The 12,668-nt window shown below is 37.8% G+C and overlaps 1 protein-coding gene across 1 annotated transcript in view; it reads right to left on the bottom strand.

Moving 5' to 3' along the window:
- CCDC102B (coiled-coil domain containing 102B) overlaps window positions 1-12,668 on the bottom strand; it is a 189,025-nt gene that overhangs the window by 144,690 nt on the left and 31,667 nt on the right. Inside the window, 1 exon segment of the mRNA XM_053902822.1 lies at window positions 5,477-5,583. The gene's annotated coding sequence lies outside the window, so the exon portion shown is untranslated.

Below are 12,668 nucleotides of genomic sequence, written 5' to 3'. Positions count from 1 at the left end.
ACACAGATTGGAGATAGAAGTGGTTTAGTAGAAATCCTCAGTCTCATTGTTAATGAAAGTATCAGTGAGAATTCATTCTGTATTTTATACAAACAAGTAGTAGCATATTAACACAATAAAACGCTGTCCAGTTATAAAAAAGAATGAAGATGTTTCTATACATGATCATAAAGTGATATCTACAATATAGTATTTAAAAAAAAGGATAGGGGCCCCCAAGTGGCTCAGTCAGTTGAGCGTCTGACTACAATTAAATATATAGTCATATAAAAGTCATATAAAAAGTCTGTTCGCCTTCCAACTTCGGCTCAGGTCATGATCTCACAGTTCGTGAGTTTGAGCCCCGCGTCAGTCTCTGTGCTGACAGCTCAGAGCCTGGAGCTGCTTCGGATTCTGTGTGTGTCTCTTTCTCCGCTCCTCCCCAGCTTGCACTCTGTCTCTCAGAAATAAGTAAATGTTAAAAAAAATGAAAAAAAAGGAATATATATAAAATTATGTATTTTATAAAACTATACATGGTTTATGTGTATTTATTTATGGTTTTATGCATAAATATATACACATATTTACTTACGTATTCTGAGAGAGAGAGAGAGAAAGAGAGAGAGAATCCTAAGCAGGCTCTAGATCAGCACAGCAGGTGTCTGAGATAATGACCTGAGCCAAAACCAAGAGCCAGTCACCACAATAAATATATACATTCATCTTAACTTTGTTAAATGAAAGAGCCTAGGAATAATGGCATCAATTTTCTACTCAAAGGAACTAGAATTAAAAAATGGAACAATTTAAGCATTAATAAAAATAATTACTTCGATGTTGCCTACTGGAAGATGTTAGTGAATACTTGCTTAATTTTAAATTGTATTGTGTTTCAATGTTCCCTTTTTTTACCAGATTTTCAAACTAATATTAATGGCCAACTCTACTTGGTCCTTTAACAAATAGTAAGTACCATTTAAAGAAGGTGCTCATTTTTGCAAACATGGGTTCTTCCTTAAACACAAGCAAAATTTCAATCACAAGCAAAATTCATGCCTAAATTGGTAGATATAGTATTCCCTAGAATAATTGTGGTATTATTATTGTTTTTGTTGTTCAAAGAAAGGAATGGATGTTTGGAGAAGATAATCTTTAGTCAAAACTAACCATGTGCTAATGTGAAAATCAGTCATGCCGTCTTAGTTTTCCACTCAAATACCTTAATACCAGTCAACATCAAACATGCTGATATTTCTGACAACTATCTTTAAAGTGAAAAAAAGTTTTTACATATTTTGAAATCTTCACCCTTTATCATAGCCAATAAATAATATGCTTTGCATTTTTATATACTAGAAAATATAGTTTTATTAGTGAAAATCGTATTCAAGTTTAAGAAATAAGGTTCTTTTAAGCAGAGCTGCTGAAAAATCATACTTATATATGAATCTAATATTAAGATAAATTTATATTAGGATGCTATATAGCAAAGGTTTTTAGTCACTTAACTTTCTACAAGTTCGGTAGATATATTTATATGAAAGTATTATGGACAAAATTAGAATACAGTAGATTAACTTTAAAAACTTATTTTGGATAAATTTTATCTGCTCTTCACCACATATTAAGTAAACTAACTTCTTGGATACTGTAGGACGTATCGAATTAACCTTCCCTTTCTCTCTGGCTCCTCTCCAGAATTACTCGTATTTCACTCAGTCTCATTCTTGTAACTTTTGGAGTGTAAATTATTTACAGCTGTAGATATCCTCTAACACTGAAAGCAAGGACCAGGTTCAAAATTTTAAGAGAGAAACTCAATCTGATTCATTTGTTTTGGCTTTTTTTTTCTAGTTATGAAGAGATTACTTCCAAAAACAAAACTATATTACTTTGGAAGAAGCTCTTATAGCTAATGACATATTCTTTGAGCACGTGCTGATATTCATTCAGTCCTTTCCTTCACTTTGCAATTTTTCTTTTAGATTCCACCTTTCATAGTCCATATCCCAGGAATCAGAACTCTGTAATGTCCAATTGCCCTTTCCCACTTACCAAAAAGCTTTAACTCCCTTTTCCAGACTCCTACTAGTTCGGTCTCTTTCTCTATTGAAAAAATGTTAATGTATTTTGCATCTCCTTTGTATTCCTTTCTTCAGAAATTTTTCTGTAAAACTATCGAACTCTCCAGGAATGTGTACCAGCTAGTTCTCCCCCCAAAAATATTAAACCTATTCTTTTAATTAGTTTGTTTATAATGACCAAGAAAAATCTGGCTATACTCCAGTGTTAACATTCCTTCTTTCCTTGGACTAGACAAATTATTTCTAAATCTCAATTTATAAATAAACATAAAATTAATACTTTGATTATTTAAACCATTTATCAAGAGATAGTATATAGCAATGAATAATAAATGACCTGCTAAGTAGTTTTGCTTTATTTTACCAAATTAAGAAAAAATTACTCAGCTTCTTAACTGTCCAGATTTTGCCCACGCCTGTAAAGTACAAAGCAAAATGGAAAGTTGGCCATAATGCCTATGGAGAGAGCCAAGCCAGACAGTTCGGGTCAAAAAGTAAAATTTTTACCCATTGCTTAAATATTAGAAGTTATTCACAGCTGCAGATAATTTGTACTCTACAAATTCTAAGAATATGGTGCTGAGTATGGCTTTGTCCTAATTATCTGGTTTGGCTGCTGATGCTGACCAGATTTTCAGGCATATTTCAAACTTTCCATTTCACCTTTTGCTGGCAACAAAAAATAGTAAAATAAATCCATTTGAGTGAACAAGTCTTCATTCTGTTGAATGGTACTAGATTGTGTACAAGGCTCTGGTGGTCTGTGACTTTGATAGGCCGGTGCGTTCAAATTTGCAGTCAAGAACTCTTGGATCTTTGGCCAAAATCAGCGGAGAAGAATTTTATTCTGCTCATTACATTGGATTGTGTTTTTTTACTTAATCTCTAACCTTTCACATATGTAGAACTGGAACAATAAATATCAAAACAACTGCAGGTAAAACAACAATTCTACAACATTACAAAACAGAAGAGACCAATTTGCCTTAAGAGACTCTAACCAGACATTTAAGAATTAAGCATCTTGAGAGTTCTTATTTCAAAATGATATGTGTGTGTTTATATTTCACACTAATAACTCATACGTGCAAAAATGCAAATTTCCGTCGTTTTGATGAATCAGTTCAACTTCTAGGTGACCTCAATTTTGACCCTTATTTTCACTGAGGGCAGAAGGCTCTGATTTTTTGCAATTTAAGGTAACAGTCACTTTCAGATTGAAAATGTATTCTGTTGGTAGATGTGTTCACAGCTACCTGTCTACAGAGCTCCCCCGATAACACCTCATCATTCTGCAGAGAAAGCGCTCCCATCACCCCTGTTGTTCAAGCTCGCCCCATGTGACACAACCATTAAAAAATGTATTCAAGATTTCTTCAAACCTCCTTCTCCTTTCCTTTTTTTAAATAGGAGTTATCTCTCAGGGTTCAGGGGTAAAGAGCCAGTCATCAAGGGCATGTGACTTGCATTCATCTGAATGGGAAGGTGAACACCTCACCCTTGAGCCCTCTCTAGTCATCACTATCTTGTACCCTGACATTCCACATCCCGGATGATTTTAGGCATTTAGAAGTGGCACCTGCTACAGGTATCATTAGTCCCATCCTCAGTTGTCATACATTCGACCTTTTCTCATTCTGACTCAAGGTGTCTTCTAAAGATTTCTCCCCTTTAGAATGCTTGGGCACTCTTGTCTACTTTGACCACTCCACCCGGGAGTATATCAAATTCTACAAGGCTAACTTCAGGCCCATTGGACAAAACACCATCCCTTAGCCATTGATAATTTAAACAGATTTTATGTTTTTCCTCTTGGCACAAATCTGAAAGGTCAGGCATTAAATCCGACCTATGGATCCTCCAAATCTATCACTTCCCCACTTAACTTTCTTAACCTACCAGCACTGACGCCGGTTAGGTCCCTTCAGAACCCTCCCTTCTAACCTACTGACTCAACTTTTTCTTTCATTCATGGTAAAGCAATAAGTATTTTATAATATCAAATATTTTTCCTTTGGTAGTATAAAACTACATTCAATACTCTGGGTTTGGCTCATAATTTTTAAAACTGGACTTTTAGAAATTACAGAAAATCCTTTCTGCTTTCTACAAAGCCTGGGCCTTATGAATCAAAATTTATTTGGTTTCCCAAATGTCTCTACAATTTTGCACTTGAGAAAAGCCTTACAAAATGACATAGGCTTCCTTGTAAAAAAAGAAAAAATAACCATCCCTTTAAGAGCAATGTAGACACAAAGGAACTACTTCTGACTCAGTAGTTGGGGAAGGACTGGGGTGAAAGGAATTGTCAAAAAGCTTCCAGGTTTGGTTGCGGAGAAAATGATCTACTTTAGTTTTTACAACAGGTTGAATTATTAGCCACAATTCTCCCCTCTTCTGAAGTAGGAGTATGCTTCCCCAACCCTGTGTTGGCTTCGTGGAGGTGGAGTACATTTCCCCCAATCTCCTTGGACTGGTCTTCACCATGCAACTTGCTTTGCCCAGTGGAATATGTGGAGAAGCAGCACTTTGACAGTTTTAAGTCTCAGATGTATGAGCTATTTCCCTTGAGCTTCTGGCATTGCCATGGAAAGGGCTTTCCCTAGATAGCTGCTACAGCTGGAGCTTACACCTCAGAATTCCTCCTGGATCGTACCTGAGCCCCGCCCCCGAGGGGGTCTGAGCCCAGCTAGACCCGCATATTGGAGCAGAAACCACAGAACAGCCTAGCCTAGACTGGCCTACATTGGCTGACCCCCAGCTGGTTTAGTGTTGATGCCACTGAGTTGCCTGTCAAACAGACAGCTACTGTTTGGAATGGGAAAATATGCGAATTGCTTCCTTGTATTGTACCGAATAGATTGAAAAGCAAAGAAAATTGAGGAAATCGTGAGTTTTAACAAGACTTTTTTTTTCTTTTGGTGAAATTATCAGACAGTCATTCAAAGGAGTACTCAGAGATGCCACTATAGTCAACTGGTCAAATCCTCCATTAAATGCAGAAATGTTCTGTTTAAAATTCCAGGAAAGGTTCCTATGGTCTTTGCTTTCAATCTCCTAGTCCAAACTCTCACCCGCTCTCACCTGTACTAGTGCAATAGCCTCTACACTCATTGTCCGACACCCACTCATAACCATCTACCCCCCTTTCTAGTCTGTCCATCATGCTGATATGTGCAATGCGAATATGACCATATTGTTTCCACAGCTTAAAATATGTCACTGCTTTCCCGTTTGCTTTAGGAGAAAGACCAAACTGTTCCAGATGTCCTGCAAGGACCAGCATAATCTAACCCCATTCTACTTCTCCAGCCTCAGTTCTTGGTCTCAGCCCTGCAGCACCGCAGCCATAACTCCTGTCAGTTCCCAGAACAGAACTTGCCTCTCATGGACTCACAGGTTTCACTTACCACTCGCCACAGTCTTCTTGCCTATTGGCCATTGAGATCCTCAATCCCATCCTCAGTCTGATTTCCAATGCCAACTCCTTAGTCTGGGTTCCTGTTAAAAACAGAGTCTGAGACAAAAGTTTGGGGGGCAGTTAGATCAGGGGATGATTCCAGGAGCAAGTGTAGGGACAGAGAGAGTGAGAGGCAAAAAATAGAAAACAGGGTGTGCTATGGACTCAATTGCATTCCCCCAAAAACCATATATGGAAGCCCTAGCCCTCAGTATAATAACATTTGGAAATGGAGCCTTTGGGAAGTCATTAGATTTAGATGAAATCATTAGGTGGGACCCTTATGATGGGATTCGTGCCCTTAGAAGAAAGACACCAGGAACTTGCTTGCTCTCTCTCTGAACTGTAAGAAAATGGGGAGAAGGTGGCCATCTGCAAGCCAGAAAGAGAGCCCTCATTGGGGAACTGAATCAGCCTGCACCTTTATGTTGTACTTTCCACCCTCCAGAACTGTGAAAGCAAAATGCTTGTTTAAGTCACTACTGAGTTGACTAGTACAGGGTGCTGTCAACTTTTTAATTATTGAAAATGTGGAATACATTTATCAATATTTTCTTTTTGATTGGAGATTTTTATGTCTTGTTTAAGAAATCCTACCCTTCTGTACAGATACAACATCTACTAAAAGAATCTTAGTTTTAGTTTATTTTTGTTTGGTTGGTTGGTTTTGTCTGTTTGTTTGAAGTTTGGCTTCTTTATGAATACCTGTAATCTACCTGGAATTTTTTTAAGATGTGAGGTAAGACCTCAACTTCATTTTTTCCCATATCAGGTACTGAACTCACTCTGGTACTAACCCCAATAAATTCATGTACATACTGCTCCACAGCAATCTAGTGATAATGCAAGCCTTACCGGTTATTCTCTTGCTTGAAAACCTTCAATGGTTCTCCATTATTTATCAAGTCAAGTCCAACGTCCTCAACATCTCATGTAATGTTGGTTTTAGTGACAGCTCTCACCACCCTCTTCCAATTCCTTATGCTCTAAAGACACTTAATTACTTAATTTCCCAATGGGAACACATATTCTTTCCTCAGTGAACTTACTTACCCTTGACTCATCCTCATTTCTAACTTACAGTTTGCCTAGTGTACGTTATTCTCTATTTGATATTAACACACATCAAACTTCGCACACCTTTGCCCTTGGTTCTTCTCCCCCCCCACTCGACTATACCTTTCATCCCCTCTGTGTGTATGAAAAACATACTTATCAAGTCCATCTTTAAATTTTACCTAATTTCTCTTTATCCCAATTAAAATTATGCCTCTCTAATCACCTCTATTGCATGTTATGGTGATTCTAATGAATTCTTTAGGCACATTTCCCCCTTAAGCTTGAAAGCTACCCGGGAATAATAACACTGTGTCTCATATGTTCATTGCATATTATTAATATAATGAATATTAATTACATTAAGCCAGAAATGAATGTTAATATATACAATTATATTCATCGACTCTGAGAGTACAGACAACATGACATTTTAAAGCAGGAAAAATAAATCATTTAAGCATATTTACCTTGCATTTAATAAAAACACCAAACCTCCCCTCATTGAACTTTTGTTTTTGCTTTTTTAGCCAAGTTCTTTCATTCATACTTTCATTTAGTAGCCACCTGCCAAATAATTTATAAAAGTTGGCCGTGTCCAAAGTAAGGTAATCAGTAACAAAAGAGAATAGGAGACCAAGAAGACATTCAGTTTCATGACTCTGGATAAGAGACAGAGAATAATGCCATGATTGTAAATGCTCAGGTATAGGAAGGTTTTCTTAAGTGATATTCACTAGCTGTTCGTCCTTTTCCAGAAAGAGAGCATGAGTTTGGTGAGACCAAAAGTGAATTTTGTAGCTGAATAGCCCCTGGAGAAAGCTCCCATCAGGGGAGCAACTCTTGTCCCTGTGATAATAAAATCCATCTTTGCTGGTTTAAGAATAGTCCTTTAAGCAGGAAACGGGGCCCTTGCCCCATCATGCAATGGAAAATCAACAACTTCATTCTTTAAAGTCTTTCTTCTCAGGGCGCTTGGGTGGCTTGGTCAGTTAAGTGTCTGACTTTAGTTTAGGTTCAGATTATGATCTCTCAGTTCATGGGTTCGAGCCCCGCATGGGGCTTTGCACTGACTGCTTAGGATTCTCTCTCTCCTTCTCACTGCCCCTCCCCTGTGCATGCGCACACTCTCTTCCTCAGAATATATAAATGAACCTTAAAAAAAATGTCTTCCTCCTCAGATTATAAATCACTGTAGAAACCCAATACAGTATGGATTTGTAACGCGCTCAATTGTGGTTACCAGCTATAATAAATTAGCCTGATAGTTTAAATTGCATATTGATGATTGGCAAACCACAAAAAGAGTCATAAAAATGTCAGTCTCCCAAAATAAGTGATTAGGTAAGTAAGTACCACCATTTTAATTTTTATTTATTCTTAAAATTATAGACAAGTATAATAATTATAACTTGAATCTCAAATGGAATTCCCAATTCAACATACTAGAATAATGATTTTAAAGATGCTTGTGCATCTTTTTTATGGTAATTAATTTCTCTTTGTTAAAATATTGTGTTTTGTGAGAATAAACCTGAATACATGTAACATTAATTTTGCTCTTTGTTTAAAGTTTTAAATAACTGTAAACAACTATTTACATTATATAACTATATTACTATCACATTATTCTTTCTAAATCTTTGTTTTAAGTTTATTTATTTCTTTTGAGAGAGGCAGAGAGAGGGAGAGCAGGGGAGGGGCAGAGAGAGATGGAGAGAGAGAATCCCAAGCAGGCTCTGCACTGTCAGCATAGAGTCTGACGCAGGGCTCAAACTCCTAAACCGTGAGATCATGACCTGAGCCGACGTCCAGAGTCAGACGCTTAATTGAGTGAGCTACCCAGGCACCCCTCCTTGTAAATCTTATACAAACTTTAAAATTACAAACTTTAAAATGACATTTTCAGAGCCTTACTAGGATGTTTTACTACTCTAATACAACATGGTAAATGTATCCAATGCCACTTTAAAACAGTTAAAGTGGTGAATTTAATTATATATGTATTTTCCCACAATAAAAAATTATATTCTGCTCCTTGGATTATGGATTTCTCTTTTTATTTTTTTTTATTTTTTTTTTTTAATTTTTTTCAACGTTTTTTATTTATTTTTGGGACAGAGAGAGACAGAGCATGAACAGGGGAGGGCCAGAGAGAGAGGGAGACACAGAATCGGAAACAGGCTCCAGGCTCCGAGCCATCAGCCCAGAGCCTGACGCGGGGCTCGAACTCACGGACCGCGAGATCGTGACCTGGCTGAAGTCGGACGCTTAACCGACTGCGCCACCCAGGCGCCCCTGGATTTCTCTTTTTAATTTTTCTGTAAATACTCTGCAATTCTTTAACAATTCTCTCTTCTCCATTCCTCTAGCACTCCAATTAGTCATTACTACATGTTTCCTATCTCCTTGCCTCTCTCTCAGGTTTATCTTCTTACCATTATGTGTACATGGTTCTGAGCCCTGAGTTCACAGATCATTTTTCCAACTGTGTCTAATCTGCTATTCAACCTGTTCACGGAGTTTTTATATGAATGGCTATTTAAATTTCAATTATAGACGTTCCATTTGAATGTTCGTTTTCAACCTTTTCTGTTCAAATCCCTCACTGTATAACCATGGCTTTAAATGTATCCTTTATTACTTTAAACATTTTGTACTTATATTTCTCATATTCTGTATTTGAGAGTTCCAACACCTAGAGTTCTCCCGTGATTAAATCTGTTATTTCTGGTTACTGTTGAATGCATGACTTATCTCATTAATCTTTCAGAGCCTACCTCTTATGACCGTCTCGGCTGATATCAAGGACCCACTTAGCTGAAAGTAAACCTAGGAGGCATGTGCGTGTGTGTGCGTATGCATGCATTTCCAGCACACGGTGCACCATGACAGCGACAAAAATTGTTAGTAAAGAAATAGAGAGCCGTCTCTGCCAAAATATTCCTGTAAAGCTCCACGCTACTTAAGGTTTCTGAGCAACTGCATGTTTCTCAACCGCCTGGAGTATGCTTCTTCACACCCTTCACACAGATAAGTCCCGGTTCCTACCGGTTCCATCACAGGCATATCCTCCAGAAAACCTGTCCTCATGTTCCATCTACTCCTCCAAAGCAGTGCTGAGTACCTCAGTAGAGGTGGACCTGCTTTTACAAAAAGGTTGATTTTTTAAGGTGTATTTCCCTGTATTATAATTTTCCTTTTTGTATCCTAACTCCCTCACTAAACCATAGAATCCCTGAACACATACACTGTCTTTTTCCTCCTGATTCACAGCCTCTATCTCATCATTAGGCACTCAGTAGTTATTTGCTGAGTAAAAGACCGAATAAAATTAAAATCTGGAAAGTTGAAAAGTGAGTATTTCTCATGGGATCTTTGACAATTGTGCTAGACATTTCCCCCTCTCGCTTCCCCTGTCTCCATTCTACCTGCTCTGTGTCTCAGGAAACTGACATTCATGGTCTACATTAAACTCACTTGCTCTCTGGCTTCCTGTTGGGTTCATTCAATAAGAAGCATGAGTCGAAGCTGGGAAGCCAGAAACCATTGATGTCCCCAGTTTCCCCTGGCGGCGGAGTCAGCACATGTTGGCTATGTGACCTTCCACCGATGACCACAGTTCCTTTCATGAAGTCTCCTCCACTAAGCTACTTTCCTTTGGGTCCTGTGTAACCCCTCCCTTTCCTCCGTCTAACTGTGAGTGGGAATGCCACTCCACTGTGATTGGTTTGTTCCTGAATCACACATTATCTCTTGTTGGGTCCATTATACCTTGACAAAACCTTTGCAATTTCTCTTTAAACCGCTCAAATTACCCCCTTTGAAGACTGCTGGCCCTTGACTGATATCAATAATGTGGCACTTCAGAATTGCTTGTGCTTTGGGGGGGAAAAATGGCTAGCGCAGCTTATGAAAGACAAGACAATTCAAGGACAATTTTCAGACTGAAGTACATAAAATTTAAGTAAAATGTTCAGTCAACAAGGATGGATCTGGAGGACATTATGCTAAATGACATAAGCCAGTCACAGAAGGACAAATACTGCATGATCCCACTTCGAGGAGGTATCTAAAATAGTCAAACTCATAGGAGCAAAGAATAGAATGGCAGTTTCCAGGGGACGGGGGCTGGGAGAAGTGGGGAACTGTTCAATGGATATAGTTTCAGTTATGCAAGATGAATAAGCTCTAAAGATCTGCTGTACAACATAGTGCCTATAGTTGACAGTGTACTACTGTGCCCTCCAAAATTCATAAGAGGGAAGATCTCATGTTAAGTGTCCTTAACACTAAAAACAACAACAAAACATGGTAGAACAGGGGAAACTGAGAGATATGGATATATCTCTTCCTTTGATCATGGTGCTCATATCATGGGCATTTGTCTATGTCCAAACTCATTAAATTGTACATATTAAATATGTTCATTTCTTTTCAGTATATCAGTTATTCCTCAGTAAAGCTGATAAAAGTTATTTAAGGTTAAACTTTAGGGCAGAACCAAACATAACAATAATTGACTTTTTAAAAAAATTGAAAACCTTGTAATGGTATTTACATTACCATTGTAATGGTAGATTTTATGGGACTGAAGAGAAAAAATAAGCAGCTAATTTAAGGGCTAATATTCACAAGACTGGAGTATTAAACCAAAAACTCAGAAAAAGAATTTCAGAAAGAAATTTCTGCCTACAGAAGTAAATGTTTCAAGATTGTATTTTTCTTAAGAACAAGAAGATTGGGTGATTGCTAGTTCCAAAGGCATCAGTGTTCCTCAGAAATTTTATGACCAGGGACTTTGTCATTCCTCTGTGCAATCCCAGGATGGTTTGGATTAGAAAAGAAGCATATCACATTGTATAGGATTGTTTTCTGAAAAAACAAAACAAAACAAATCATCCAATAGCCCTTTGAAACTTCTTTATGATAGAATAGGATTCTCAGAGGAAAACACTTAAAGTATCTCTTTAGTAATTTCTAAATGTCTTATCACTTCTTCAAGTGGTGAATTATATTCACAAAGAGTTAAAGTAAGGTAACTCTATGGGTCCAGAAATTACACAAAGTTCAGTTATTTTGAAGAAGCTCTTAGTATGGTAGTAATATCTTGACAGACTGGTTTCCAAGCATCTGGACTCCATTTCTAAGGATTAGGACAAGATGTCACATCATAAATATATATATTTATCATATATATTTATATATGATATATATATGATATATTTATATATGATACGATTTATATATGATATATATAAATATATATTATATATATATATTAATTTGCTCTAAGTTAGTAAAAACATCAAAGGTTTACTCTGTCCTGTGTTAGTAGCTCTCATGACAGCATAAATAATATGACTGAGTGTATGATATACACAGAGGAATTGTCTTAGCATCTTAAGAAAGCCCAATACGTGCCACTCCTCACCCCTACCTGAGTTCTGAACAAAATAAAAATTAAGTCAGGAATAAGACCTTTGGAGGACAAAACATCATCTTCTGTGTGGGAGATAGCACACAGAAGTGGGGGCAGTAGGGGATAAGCTATGTGACCTGGAGACTTAGTCCTAGTCGCAGAAGAAGCCAGAACACTACGTGCTCTCCTGGCCCCGTAAGCGTAGGCCATGGCCAAGGGAGCAGGAAATGTGTGCTGCCTCTGGTCAGGCTGGCTTCCAAAGAGGAAAACAGAGGATATGAGCTGCAACAAATATCCCATTTCTTCTCAAATCTCCAACAAGAACATCACTCCTTCCCCACCTCTGAGGGAGTCACTGAAAAGATAGAAGATCCGAGAATGGTGATGGTACCTCTCCTCCTGACTCAGAAGGGGGGAAGGATAGGTATGTCCCCAGCTTTGCTCAACTTTTCACGCCCTTAACCCACTGGGCCAACCCCATGGTCAATCAGGTTTTGACTGTTCTTCTCGAGGAAGGAAACCAAATGTCAATCAGAGTTTCCTGCTTCAGTTTTCAATAGGTTGTACATCATTTTTTTAATGTTTGTTTATTTTTGAGAGAGAGAGAGACAGAGTGAGAGCAGGGGAGGGGCCGAGAGAGAGGGGGTCACAGAATCCGAAGCAG

This window comes from Panthera pardus, unplaced genomic scaffold (assembly GCF_024362965.1).
Source record: "Panthera pardus isolate Hobbes unplaced genomic scaffold, ASM2436296v1 HiC_scaffold_15, whole genome shotgun sequence".
NCBI lineage: Eukaryota > Metazoa > Chordata > Mammalia > Carnivora > Felidae > Panthera > Panthera pardus.
This window is presented reverse-complemented; position numbering and strand designations above follow the sequence as displayed.